Source organism: Schistosoma mansoni, chromosome 3 (genome assembly GCF_000237925.1).
Source record: "Schistosoma mansoni strain Puerto Rico chromosome 3, complete genome".
Lineage (NCBI taxonomy): Eukaryota > Metazoa > Platyhelminthes > Trematoda > Strigeidida > Schistosomatidae > Schistosoma > Schistosoma mansoni.
Window position 1 is genome coordinate 21837316 of NC_031497.1, and position 14932 is coordinate 21852247.

Here is a 14932-nt window from a genome sequence, read left to right on the forward strand (position 1 = left end):
AAATATTCCATTGTTTGAATTGTATTCATCTACTACCCTTTTTCATTATATTGATGAATGTTTGATATTTAAGGGGGATATTTTTGTTTGAATCAATGGCAAATAATAATAAAATTAATAATATTAAGTATTTTGAAACCTTTCTGTGTGAAAGTGTTAACAATTATTAATTGAAATATTTATGATTGTAACTGGGACCTAATAGACAACACTTTTAAGGTGATTAAAGTCATAAATATATTCAGATATAAATTAGATGATCAGTCGGTAATAATCAGTGCTTTAGTGTCCACTTCATAATACACATCGCATTCTTTCAAGCATACTACAACAGGTTTATTAGCTTGAAGGACTTCACTATGTGATGAACATTGTTTGGTATCGTATTTATAAGAGCGATGGGTTAGTTGAGAATCATTGCCAAGTTGTAACCAATAGCCTCCCACAAAATGCCATTTCTATGTGATCCTAGTCCGTATCAACCTATATTTAACAGAGATGTGACAACTACTTCATTCTTTAAATCATCCATTCTATCGGATTTCGGACATATAATTCCCATTTAAGCACTAAAAATACGAAATTCAGAAAAAGAATCCCTTTTTGAGGAATTCAATAACAAGCTGTACAATCATATGTATATAAAATACAAAGTATTACATTTATGAAAACATATGAACAATGGATAAACATAATGACGTAATATAGGGATTATAGTACTAGATTAAGTAGTGTAAACAATAATAATAATAGATTGTATATGATATGATATCACAAACGATTATCATTAAAATCATGGTATGATGATTGTGGACGAAAAAGTATATTAACCAAAAATAGAGACAAAGTTATTACAACCCAAAAGTTTATGTAACAATAAACAATTTATAAGTTATTAACACAAATAAAAGTTTAGGGACGTTACTTAAATTGGCTTGCTGTTGCGTGTTCCGTTGTGCTTGTTCCAAAAAATCCACAATTATAGATAATTAATAGTGCCAATGAGATAGATATGGCTCCAGTAAATTTGCCAAACGTAGAACGCAATGGGAATGTCACAATAGTCTATAAATATAGATGATAGTCAATTAAGGTTTTAGTTAACATATCCACAGACACAATAGATTGAGGCATGTTTGTATGAGAGTGTATTTATTTATGAGCAGTTACAATGTCATGCTATGTTGAATTCAAAACCACAGGAAGTTAGTTAGTAAATGTTCAAGGTCATACAATAATAATAATAATAATAAGATTGTATGTGATATGATATCTCAAACGATTATCAATGAAATCATGGTATGATGAGAAATAATTAGGGAATGGAATAACTAAATTATAATTTAAGGCCATAGTAATAACAACGATGAGAGGTTACTTTTTTGTATACACAGATTTAGATTTTATCAACCAGAATATGTTGTTTATTCAATATGAAATGTATAGTTATTGTTGATCAGATTCTTTTTAGATTTACCAGTTCTTCAGAATTACTAAGCTCTCTTTTTGAACAGTTTAAATTTTTTATATAGTTGAAATCATGAGTCAGTTGAAGCTAGACCACTATGGAAAACCTGGAAGCACTGAATGACCGTTTCTTTCTAGTACGGGACTCCTTCATGATCCCGCACCAAAGGAACTCGAACCCAGGACCTTCAGCTTCACACACGAACGTTTAACTTCTAGACCACTGAACCGGGATCCATTGGTGTTAATGTCTAATTTAAATTGACCCATGATCTTAAGTAACCCTTCATCTATTGTCTAAGGTGGATAACTGTCTCATCCCCGATACAGATTGGACTTTACTAGTCACGGCTGTTCTATGCTTCCAAGTTCTCAATGGTGATTTAACTTAAATAAACTCGTGAATCTAACTGTGAAAATTTACCATTCACAGTTTCAAAATACGATATTTAAAATCTTCATTATGGACATTCTCAAAACCACTACTCCATAATTAATGTTCTGTTTTACTGACAAGAAAAAAAGAACTGACCATTCAAGAATATAATAATTTGTATGTATAGACCAACTATCTCAACTTGACTAAATTTAAATAGATTTCAGCTAACAATTAACGAAACATATATATTCTAAAATGCTTAGTATCTTAACATTTAAATAGATGAATTACTAGTTATATTTTTCGGGCAAATGTTTCTTATTACGTAATTATATTTATAGGAACTAACTTGCTACATAATCGATTAGGCTTACATTAAACAAACTCTGTGTATTTTAAAGGTATTGAGTAAATTCTTTCTCCTTTCAAAAAATAATTAAATGAAAAAAACAATTGAAAGCGTGAGTCAATTGAAGCTAGACCATCAGGGAAAACCTGGAAATACTGGACGGCCGTTTCGTCCCATTAAGGGACTCTTTAGCAGTGCGCATCCACGATCTCGCACTCAGCTATGAAAATACTAAATCTCCACAAAACCCCTTCTGATTATAATCATATGCTCACTAGTGACTGACTTCGAAAGGTAAATCCAGGAGTTCTAGTGAGAAGCAGTGACCAGTGGAGTTCAAACCACGTCTGTTGTGAGATATCAGCTCCCAGAAGATAATTGGAGAACAGTTGCTCAACCTCGTGGACCAGTTGAAGTTAGACATTAGAACCGCTGGATACCGGCCAGCTCAGTGATCAAGCGCTCGCACGCGAGAGTGATAGATCCTGGGTTCGAATCTCGTGAGGTGGAGTCGTGGATGCGCACTGCTGAGGAGTCCTACAATAAGACGAGACGGCCGTCAAGCAGTGCTTCCAGGTTTTCGATGATTGTCTAGCTTCAATCGACTCACGCTTTCAACTGTAAAAATACTAAATCTCCACAAAACTCCTTCTGAAAAAACAATTATTTGATAAACCTTTCAAAATTCAACTCATTATAAAGTTTGTAAAAGAAAAAAACAAGTACATTTTGAAATTTCAAACGAAAAACCAGCACTGCAGAGGAGTCCCACAATAGGACGAAACGGCCGTCAAGCAATGCTTCCAGATTTTTCATGGTGGTTTAGCTTCAATTGACTAATGATTTCAACTATATAAAAAACAAAAAGTCTTGTTTCGACAGTGTATTAAGAAGACGAAGATTATCAGAACTATGTGATGATATATTAGCGCAATACATTTCGAACAACCTGATCACACATATACTTGTTAAGAATATTTATATATAAAAGTAGAAGGTCAACTCGACTGGAAATGGGAAGGGGCTAAGAGGAGACAAAGATAATCATAATAATGTGAAAACAATTTGAAACCTAGTCACTCTTGATAATAAGTTAGTATTACCAAGGTAGATTTAAAGTGAGAACAAACTGTTTGAATTTTCATAAGGCTAAGGCTTCAGTAAACCTTAGTATACGCCCTTTTACACTTTTATACAACACAACAAATGCCTAGTTAAGATCAATCTTATGACCTGTTTTGATTATATGTTTGGCCAAAGAGGATGATGGATGTTTATCCTCTACAAGTATATTATGTGTGATCAGATTGTTCAAAATGTCTTGCACCAATATATCATCACATAGAGTTCTTCTGATAATCTTCATTTTCTTATTATTACACTATCAAACTTTTTATCAAAGGGATTAATTGCTTTAAAAAAACAGAACAGTTTTGTTTCCATGTACAATATTCACCTATTTAAATTTAACAAAAAAAAAAGGAACAGTAAACATGGGAAAATGCAAAAAAAGAAAAAAACATGATCAATTTTTCAATGGTTAATGATTTTAAAACAAAAAAAAATAATAATAATTTATTGTTTCATTGAATCTACATTTCTTTCATGTATATAACACAATTAATGGACATATGAATTTAAGCCACATATACATATACATAAATCTATAAATGTAAGTGAAACATTCTTTATGAAAAAATACAAACAGATAAGATGTAAGAAAATGTTGTGAAGTCAAAAAAAAAAATTTTTTTTTCTATTTTTTTTTTTGGTTTTGGAATTCAACAAAAAAATTTGTTTTAATAAGTAGATAAAGTAATATGGTTCGCTTTTTTAAAAAAAAAATAGTTACATTGAAAAATTTTTCATTGAACTATCAATAATATAAATAATTTAAATGTATATTCAATAATGATAGTAAAATCATTTTGTTTTATTGTTCAGATTATTATGATTATTATTAGATGCTCACTGCTGAAGAGTTCTACAATAGGACGAAACAGCCATCCAGTGCTTCCAGGTTTTCTATGGTGGTCTAGCTTCAATTGATTCATGATCTTAACTATTAAAACTATTAGGAAATGATGGATAGTGGCTAGTAGTGGAATCCAGTTTGATGCGCGTTTCGCCCTATTTAGGACTCGTCAGCTGGATGTAACTGCTTTATCTAGGCAATACACACAGTGTTCACATATGTCAATAAGAGACTGGCCAGTCTACAAGAAATGACAATATTTCTCTTGTGACAATCACAGAGGGATCAGTTTGACTAATATACTGTCTAAAATATTAGCTTCAATAATACTTTGACGCCTAACCAAAGCTCGTGAAGAGCAGGCTAGAGAAAACGAGGCTGGTTTTCGACCTGGACGTGGTTGTATAGACCAGTTATTCACTCTACTTCAGTTCCTAGAATATAGACACACATTCAAACGTCCCACAATAGTAGTATTTCTTGACCTTAAGGCGGCATTTGACTACGTTGATCGTGAGGTTCTGTGCCAGTGTTTGATACTGAAAGGAGTACCAAAGAAGTACAATCAGGAAAACATCAAACTGTACAACAAGGTACACCGTAACTTTTAATCCTTAAAACGGAATTAAAAGGGGTAGATCAAAGAATACATTGTAACGGGGATTGAGGTCAGACAAGAAAAAAAAATAAATCTCACTTAACATTACCTGGAAAGGAGGATTCAGGTCAGAATTTGATAGCGAATCTTTGTCGGCGGCCAATACTCCACAAACCGTAACAGAAGTATGTAAGTATACGACAATTGATACTGAAAAAGAAACATAAATCAACTCTAAAATATCTAAATCTCTAAGGATTACAAACTTGAATTCTTGATTGATACATAGAATCAAAGTTTGTCAATTATCATTATGAACCGTCTGTATTTACTGAGTTTGTAGCTCAACTTTTTCTTCATCTTTACTATTCTTTACACTTCTCCAACACTAGGCAAAATTTTAAACTAATCGTCAACCTAATAAATGTTGGATTTTCGTCATCAGTTTAATGATTCATTTGATAAATGATAAAAATTTTAATAAATTCTCTTAGTATTGTTTGTTTGAATCTTCCCACTGATGTTTAGGACTGCAATTGATCAGTCTCTTATTTTCATATGTGCATACTTTGCGTATTGCCTCGATATAGCCTTAATTCACTAGCATTATAAGCAAAGATGGATAGTGGCTAGCAGCGGAATCCAGTTTGACGTGCCTTTCGTCCTATTTGGGACTCGTCAACTGGATGTACCTACATCTCAGAGTTGATGTTCACTCTGAGACTCGAACCCAATACCGTTCGCTTCAAACGCCATCACGTTATCCACTCAGTTACTGAGTCTTGATAGTCACTTCCTTTTGCAATGGGATGAAGTTTGAATTCACTTAGTATTGTTTGTTTGAAATATAGATTATTATATTATCTTAACTATTCAAGTGATAACTTGTATTGTAGTTTTATAAGTTTCATTTATACTTATTATCTCTCTCATGAGAAAACAATTAATTGATTTTATAGTGATAAATAAACAAATTTATTTTTTTTTGTAAAACTAATTACTCTACAAAATAGTTTTATTTTATGTATTTCTAAATGATTATTTGTGATGTGAACAGCGAAACAAGAAGCCTTAACAAACTATGGAAGCTATTCTTGGGGGGACGTTATTTCATTTAATTCAAAACTTGTACAACTGTAACATTTAATTTTGCCCCTAGTCTATTCTACAGATCATAAGCTTTCGTTTGATGTATGATTCACTGTCATAGCATTTTCTGCTCCAAAGCTATTGTAATTTGGACGTAACTCTTTGTGCTCTATTTTCTATTCTAATCCCCAGTTTTGGACATAATTGTATTTTCCTAATTATTGTACGTTGTAGTCAGGTTAGTCATCTATTTATTCATGTATCTTTTTACACTAATCTGAAATCGGGTACCAGATCGGAATCGGGAATAAATCACGTAGTGTTCAAGTTTTTTTGTCTTCTCTTTCTCGCGCGTGCTTGTCAGTCAATCGTAGATAGAATAGTTTTCGTCTCTCTACCCCCACTTCGAACTCACGCATACTAGCCTCAAGGTTAAGCCAGTCAGCCTATAGCGTCAAGGTCTTAATCTAGATTAGACAAGTTATCCTCTACACGAAATCGGGTAGACATATCAATGACGTAACAATTTGATTAATGGGATAATATTTGAGTTGTTAACTTGGAAATTATAATGAATTTCAAAAACCATTCCCAAGTTTTATTTCTTTTGGCCTATAGCTGGTAATACAACTTAAGAATAGCGTTTCATCCTTTTTCTCATTTCGTTTTCTGGGTCTATCTACACCCCAGCAAAGATGTTCTCACTAAGATATGAACCCAGTAACTAGTAATTCAAACACCACAATGTTAACCATTGAGTCCGCATTATAAACTAAATTTTATCTGTAGGGGCTTAAAAATTTTCATTATTGATATTAAGAACTTCAACTGATTAGTTTAACATGTGTGCAACCTCTTTACTGACGAGCCCCAAATGGGACGAAACCTGAGTTAATTCGCTAGTCGAAATCTAAGTATACTACAACATAAAAATAAAACTAATTCGAGGAAATCTATTCAAAACACACACTTCCCAATAAGTAGTTGACAACTACAAAACTCATATTGGTAGCAAGAAGATCTAAACCTCCAAATTTGTAGCTTTACGATTGCATTGATATTCTTAGTTTCGTATACGATTCGGCCAAATAAACATTCTAGGATAAACAATCTAGGATATTCAAAAGTCAAAACCAAGCTGGTTAAACAAAATTTCATTTTAAACGTTCAGTTCAAAGGTTACAACCAGAACACAGAGAAGCGAGTGAACAAAAAAGTGAAATGTAACAATCCAACATTCAAGTATTTAGTATGGATCACCAAGAGTTTCAGCAATTAACTTATGTAAGTAAAACTAGGAACAGAATTCAGAGTATATGAAATAATTGAAAGGATAAACACATTAATATCTGTCAGTATCTCTACGGTCAATGTATAAAAAATAGCTTAAAAGTTTAGTCTTTATCCTCTTGTTCGTTTACCTATCAAAATGCGAATTCAGTAATCTCTTAGATATTAGTTAGTACCATTCATACTATTTGTGTATGATATCAGAAAGAATACATGTTAGTGAAAGTATTTGTTGTAATAGATTATTGCAATAATTTTGACGAAACATTTAATGTAAAAGTCCAAAAATATTCATATTTTATAGATGAATATCAAAGATTTGATGAATCCTAAAATTAGGGTCAGAAGCAGTAACCAGTGTAGTTCAACCAGGTCTGTTGGGAGATATCAACTCACTGAAGACATTGGTGAAATGGCTGCTCAACTTCGTGGATTGGTTGAAGCAAAACATTAACACTGTTGGATGCCGGCTGCTCAGTGGTCTATCGGTTAAGTGCTCGCGCGCGAGACTGGTATGTCCTGGGTTTGCGGATGCGCGCTGCTGAGGAGTCTCAGAATAGGACAAAACGGCCGTCGAGCAGTGCTTCCAGGTTTTCCATGGTGGTCTAGCTTCAATTGATTCATGATTTCAACTATATATAAAGAATAATATGCTAGTCTAATGTTATAACTAATCTTAATTTGAAACTTCAATTATTAAGCCTAACATTTTGTTATCTTGTTAAATGTCATATTTTCTTAAACATATATTGAATTTATGCTACACATCAGTAGCAAATTTTTCTGCCTAAATAAATGAGATTTTTTGTTCCAGTTTTGAAACATCCACTTAATTCACATTGAATTGTTTTTCTTAAAGCTACAAAAAATATTACTGTCATTTTATTTATTTATTTTACTTCAAAATATTTGTGTAAATTCTAATTCATATTGTTTGAAGGGATGGAAATTTAAACAATGATACAGTTGTTGTGCCCCCGAATACACTAGTACGGCAGACGGTGAGGTGAGTCAGCTCTCCTCAAAATGTTCTCACATGGTTACGCTGCATCTCAGAGTTGATGTTCACTCTGGGACTCGAACCCAGAACATTTAGCTTCAAACGCCATCCTGTTATTCACTCAAGTATGCGCGTCCTGGATTCCACTGCTAGCCACTATCCTTTATTACTTATAATGCTTGTGAATTAAGGCTACATCGAGGAAGTCCGCACAGTATGCACATATGAAAATAAGAGACTGATCAATTGCAGTCCTAAACATCAATGAGAAGATTCAAACAAACAATAACAAGTGAATGTATATTTCATCCTATTGCACAAGCAAGTGGCTATCACGACTCAGTAGCTGAGTAAGTGAGGCGATGGCATTTGATGTGAAAGGTATTGGGTTCGTGTCTCAGAGTGAACATTAACTCTGAGATGCAGGTACATCCAGTAGACGAGTCCGAGATAGGACAAAACACGGGTCAGACTGGATTTCACTGCTAGCTACTATCCAACTTTGCTTATCATAACATGAATAGTTTAATGAGTGATTTAGACCTTTTGAGCAAACAAATAAGTGTGATAAATTCCAAAATGGAGTCACTTTTGAAATCTTTCTTTATAGCTTGTGATGTAAAATAAGAACTTCACGTGTTATATGTATAAGATCCCGTAATTCCTTATACCTAAAAAATGATCATGAAACATAAGTTGTAATTGATTTTATCGCTGGTGAAGTAACTAAGCGTAGGATTTCTAGATTTAATGTCATTGTGTGCAGCACATCTGACAGAACCTCAATCAAATCCATTGAACATTCTAGATTGCAGTCAATCTTTTGAAGAGCCCTTTCAATGTATTCGTTAGAATAAAAATTATCAACGCTCTATTCATCCTACATCTTCAATTTCTACTTACTTGCAGAAAGACTGAAAAGGTATGAACAAGTATCTAATGGCTTCTCCAAATTTAATAATGCTTTATGGTCACGATGGAACTACAGATGAAAAAAAATAATAACAATAATAATAATAATAATTGTAATAAAAACAGAGACGTACAGGCTATCACTAATAATCCAAGTTCCTTACTATTACACGTTCATACCGATGGCTTTTCACGGCGGAATTTCCTGTTAATCCAAGCTATAATTTATCACACAAAGCTGTTAGTAGAGTACGACATCTATTCATTTTAAGTCAATATTTGGCAACTAAATTGTTTCTGACAAGTCTTAGGGTTTCCAATAATATGGCCTTCAACAAAGCAAAAGTGTGCCAACAAAAACATGTAATTTAGTTGTCCCTCGAGTAAATCATATAAGTCAGGAAATCAGGTAGTCGATATTGGCACTAAAGACATTTTAGACTGAAACATCTGTTAAACGCTGCTGAGAAGATGAAGTTAAAATAAATTCTTATACTTTATTTTCGCGATCGCGTTTGAAGCGAAAGGTACTGAGTTTCAGTCTCAGAGTGAACATTAACTCTGAGGTGCAGGTACATCCAAATAGGACGAAACGCACTTCCTGGATTCCAAAGCTAGCCACTATCCATCTTTGCTTACAATTGCTTATTTAGTTTTACAACCATAAATAGAAACTTCTTTTTCCAAAACATTTGAACCTTTGTGATAGGAATGAATATTTCTATTTGTAAATAATGGTACTGATGTGAAATAACGGGAAACACGTATTTATTGAAGTTGTTATGGATCATAGTTCTTAGTTGTCAATATTAATTGAATTAAGTTAACTACATCTTTTGATTGAATTAGTGTTTAGGTGGATAGGGGTTTAGAGGAAGTGGATGTCCCATATTTGTTTCTCTTTTATTTTCATTAGTAATTACCCATCAGTCAGCTAATAAACAAATCATAGGCATACTATTTTGACAGGATATATATATATATATAGATAGATAGATAGATAAGTAAATAGGTAGGTAGGTAAAAAGATAGGTAGATGAGATCTAATGAACAATAAATAGGAGAGTCAAGACGGCACTGTAAAGAAGCTTCCCTGCAGCTCATCTTGTCTCACTAAAACACCAAATGTTCATTATACCATTCAATGGTAGATCAATGCACTACCGACGTCACCTCCAATTGCATTTACGAATTTACATGTACCTACTACAGCAAGTACATCGAAACAGCAGAGAAAAGAGGATCTACATGGTTTTCTGAACACATTTTTAGGAACCTACGTCTGAAGGGGATTAAATTCCTTGCAAGTGAAATTGCCAGAAACCTTTCGGATAATAGACGTGAGATGCACGTAAATAATGCATCTAAAATAAATAACTGATAAAAGCCATTATTCTTCGTTTGGCAGAGTCCATTGCTATCAAACATTGCCGACCTGACCTACGTATTAAGGAGGAAAGTGTGATTAGCCTTTCCCTGGAATGGTGATCGAAGGTTCATTTTATAACCTTTCTTAATTTTAAATTTTAATCTTTTTTCGACCTTATCCTCAACCTTTCATTTTTACTATCCTTTCGTCGTCTGATAATCGTCTCTTACATAATCTGATTGGTTTCCACATATTTGTCTATTTTATCATGTTGATCCATTACCCAATCACCTATTAATTTGATAACATACTTACTCACTTACGCCTGTTACTCCCAATCGAGCATAGGCCGCCGACCAGCATTCTCCAACCCACTCTGTCCTGGGCCTTCCTTTCTAGTTCTATCCAATTTTTGTTCATTCTTCTCATATCTGTCTCTATTTCTTGGCGTAATGTGTTCTTTGGTATTCCTCTTCACCTTTGGCCTTCAGGATTCCTTGTGAGGGCTTGTCTTATAATGCGGTTGGGTGATTTCCTCAATGTGTGTCCTAATTTTATAACATTACTCCTGAATTATTACTTCCTAATATATAAATGTACATCGATCTTAACTAAGTTTATTCACACACTTTGTATTTTTATTCTTTTCATTATTATGATTTTGGTTACGTTTCGAATATTCCTCTACACTTCACAAACTAAAGTGAGCTAATTTATAGATCAGAAGGGGTTTTGTGGAGATTTTAGTATATTCATAGTTGAAATCATGAGTTAATTGAAGCTAGACCACCATGGAAAACCTGAAAGCACTGCTTGAGGGCCGTTTCGTCCTATTATGGGACTCCTCAGCAGTGCACATCCACGATCCCGCATTCGCGAGATTTGAACCCAGGACCTACCAGTCTCACGCCAGAGCACTTAACCGATAGACCACTTATATTCAAAACTCTAAGTCTAGGTTGTATACAGCTAATGAGAAACTGTAAAATTGAGTGAATCCATCTTATCCTGCAAACCTTGTTGTTCTTTCTCTGTTTAGATAAAGAAAATCTATTTTATTGAACAAATGTTCAAATCAGTCCCTTGTTAACTAGTAGACACTGTATAAAAATACCTTTTCTTAAATATTTTATTGATAAAAGTCTGTTTAGTCTTGTGATTAGGGTTTCTTTCCATTTCATTTGTTGTTGTTTTTCCCCACACAACTTCGAAATTTTGCCACTTTAGGTTTAAAATGAAAAAAAATGGTTGAAAACCATTTGGAAAGTAAATAACGACAACTTACTTTTTAGGATATGAACTAGTGAAAATATTGAAGATATGACTAGTATTCTGATTTTACAACCTGCTACCAGTAGCACCTTTTATATACGAAGCTTTCCCCAAGCAAATGAAATCAGAAGTCAGATGCGAGGAGATCGGAAATATATATTTGATACGTTATCAATATATCGAGAAGCGTTTTATCTAATCTGGCTAGTGAACGTAGGAGCAGTGTCCCACGCTGGTTCGAAACGTGATCTGGTACAGATGCGTGACCGAAAGCCTTCAGTTAAACAAGTCCACTTAAACAACGTGGTCAGCACCCAATGTCGAACACCTAATGAGCTATTGATTTTGGGGATTTATTTACAGCTACAATATTTTTCCATTGAATTTCCTCTTCTTCATCGTTGCTGTACAGTTACAAATTTCAATCTTCATTTCAAATCAAACTATATATAAATCTAAGCTACCTAATAGATATTGTGAATTTTACATAAAAACCAAATGAAACGTTAATGAATGTTAGTTGGACTTCACAAGCATCTAATCTTCAACGGAATGAATATATGTTTCATCAAACCATGGATTCAAAAGAAAAGATAAAGCATACAATCCATGCATATTCCTGTCAATCATGTAATCAGTCAGTCAGTCACAACGTAGAACTTCGTACGTACGTACATCAGTTTGAGTTGTCATACCACATTAACACAGAGATGCAGTTGTCGATTCAAATCCCATAGTGGTAGAAGTAGTAAGAGTATAATCAGTAATGTGAAAGATTAGGGTTTGAAGATGTTATTCAAGGACTATAATCCAGTGAAATAAATTTTATAAGAGAGAAAAAGATAGAGACATGAAGAATTCAGAAGATTATAATTTGGTAGAACACAAAGAGTGGATGCACCTTCGCCATTGCAAACGATTTTGAGCCATGCCACTCAAGGTCTCTAACCATCGATTGCTATCATCTAGCGAATCCCAACCTGGTAGTCTACACCTACCAACATGGCTCAATCCCATTGTCAGTGACTTCATGGATTTGTGCCACGTTTTGGTCTGACCGCCTCTAGCTTTCTTCTAACCTACTCCTACACCATCAACAATATAATACTTTCACTGAATTCATTTTAGAATAGTTTAAGCAATATAATCAATTTTTAGATTTGCAAAACGATACTGAAATAAGACAGAGAACTTTGAATTCATATTTTTTTAAGGATGGCTCGTTGGCAAACTCAAAGAGGCCTCAGTAAGCCCAGAAATAGCTGAAGACATTCCATCCTATCACCACTAGGGGGATATTCTAGAATGTCGATGTGTAGCTTACCTATTGGACGAATAAGAAGGACCCCCTATTGACTGTCCGAAATGATGATTTACTTTCAGTCAAATACCATAAATACATGAGATTTTTGTACTATATTTGACACTGTTTGGAATAACTTTCCTACTTACTAGTCTTCTGTCTTCTCGTTTGGGAGGGTTCTAGCGATCGAGTACTCAAGTATTACGCGACAAACTAAGAATCTAAGTTCGAGATATAACAATTTTATGCTTGTTTGAATTAGTAAGCAAAATAGATCCTGAAAAAACTTAAGGAACATATCTGCTCGTAGGATTTAAACTTCTATCAATCGCTCTCATGATTAGCAAAAATTTTGCCTATAAAAAGTCTACCTAGCGAACTACATTGTTAAAGATTTGCTACGTTTTAAGATCTTTTGAATTGTAGAAATGTTTACATAAAAAAATGTTTTGTCAATAACTTTATGTTTTACGGTTATGAAGCTTTAGATGTTAGATAAGAATAATCAGTATGAGATAAGTAGATACAAGTTTTAATAACGTTAATTAGTGACGTTTATATGGATTACGTCTTAAATATTTATAGATTATACCATTTGTATGGGTAAAATATTATGTAAAGGTAAAAAAAAGCATCCCGTAGTGTTTACGATTCAAATCAATATAGCGAAATTAAGAGGAGATAAGAATTTTAAGTGCACATTAAAAATTGGAACTATTGTTTTGGAGTCATTTTGATGGTAGAAGGTTTTCGAAACTGAAGTTCATATATATACTTCAATAATATTAATAAATTTGTCCTCCACAAAGTAAAGTCTATTTTAATTTTCCCGATATATTTCTGGGACGAAATTATTATCATTATAAACAATGTAACGAAATAATCTACTCTGAGACTCGATGCTCATTTACCCACAAGTTTTGTTATACTCATAAACCGATGACATCTTTAATCTTAAACACTTACGTAAAGTAAACTGTTGGAGTGATTCTGATGAAGATGAATTATATGGGAAATCGAACACGGGATCTCAGATCTTGCCACGAATACTATTGAGCCCGACAGTATTAGTTACATGTTTAACTTAAATCAATTCATGATATTATCATACGACCACACTTTTATTTCCAATAGGTTATGATGATTATATATTTAAAAGTTATCATATCTGTGTAACCATTTTCAACATAAATCATGATTTCACTTGTTAGCAACAAATTTATATCTCAGAAGCGGTTTTTGTGGATATTTCAGTATTTTCATAGTTGAAATCATGAGTCAATTGAAGCTCGACAACCATGGAAAACCTGAAAGCACTGCTTGAGGGCCGTTTCGTCTTATTATGGGACTCCTCAGCAGTGCACATCCACGATCCCGCATTCGTGAGATTTGAACCCAGGACCTACCAGTCTCACGCCAGAGCACTTAACCGATAGATCACTGAGCCGGCATCCAACGCTGTTAATGTCAAACTTCAACTGATCCACGAAGTTGAGCAACCGTTCACCAATTGTCTTCAGTGAGTTGATATCTCTACAACAGACTTGGTTGAACTCCACTGGTCACTGCTTCCACTAGAACTCAAGGAAACATTCCTTACAGTCAGTCACTAGTGAGCATATCATTATACATCAGAAGGGGGTTTCGTGGATATTTCAGTATTTTCATAGTTGAAATCATGAGTCAATTGAAGCTAGACCACCATGGAAAACCTGGAAGCACTGCATGACGGTCGTTTTGTCCTATTATGGGCCTTCCAGTGCTTCCAGGTTTTCCTTGGTGGTCTAGCTTCAATTGACTCATGATTTCAACTATGAAAAAACAAATTTATAGTCTAGATTTAAATATACCATGATTTATGGTATATCAGGAGATAACATTATAATCTCTAACTGATGCCTTATAATGTGATCACTTATCGTAAAGTCA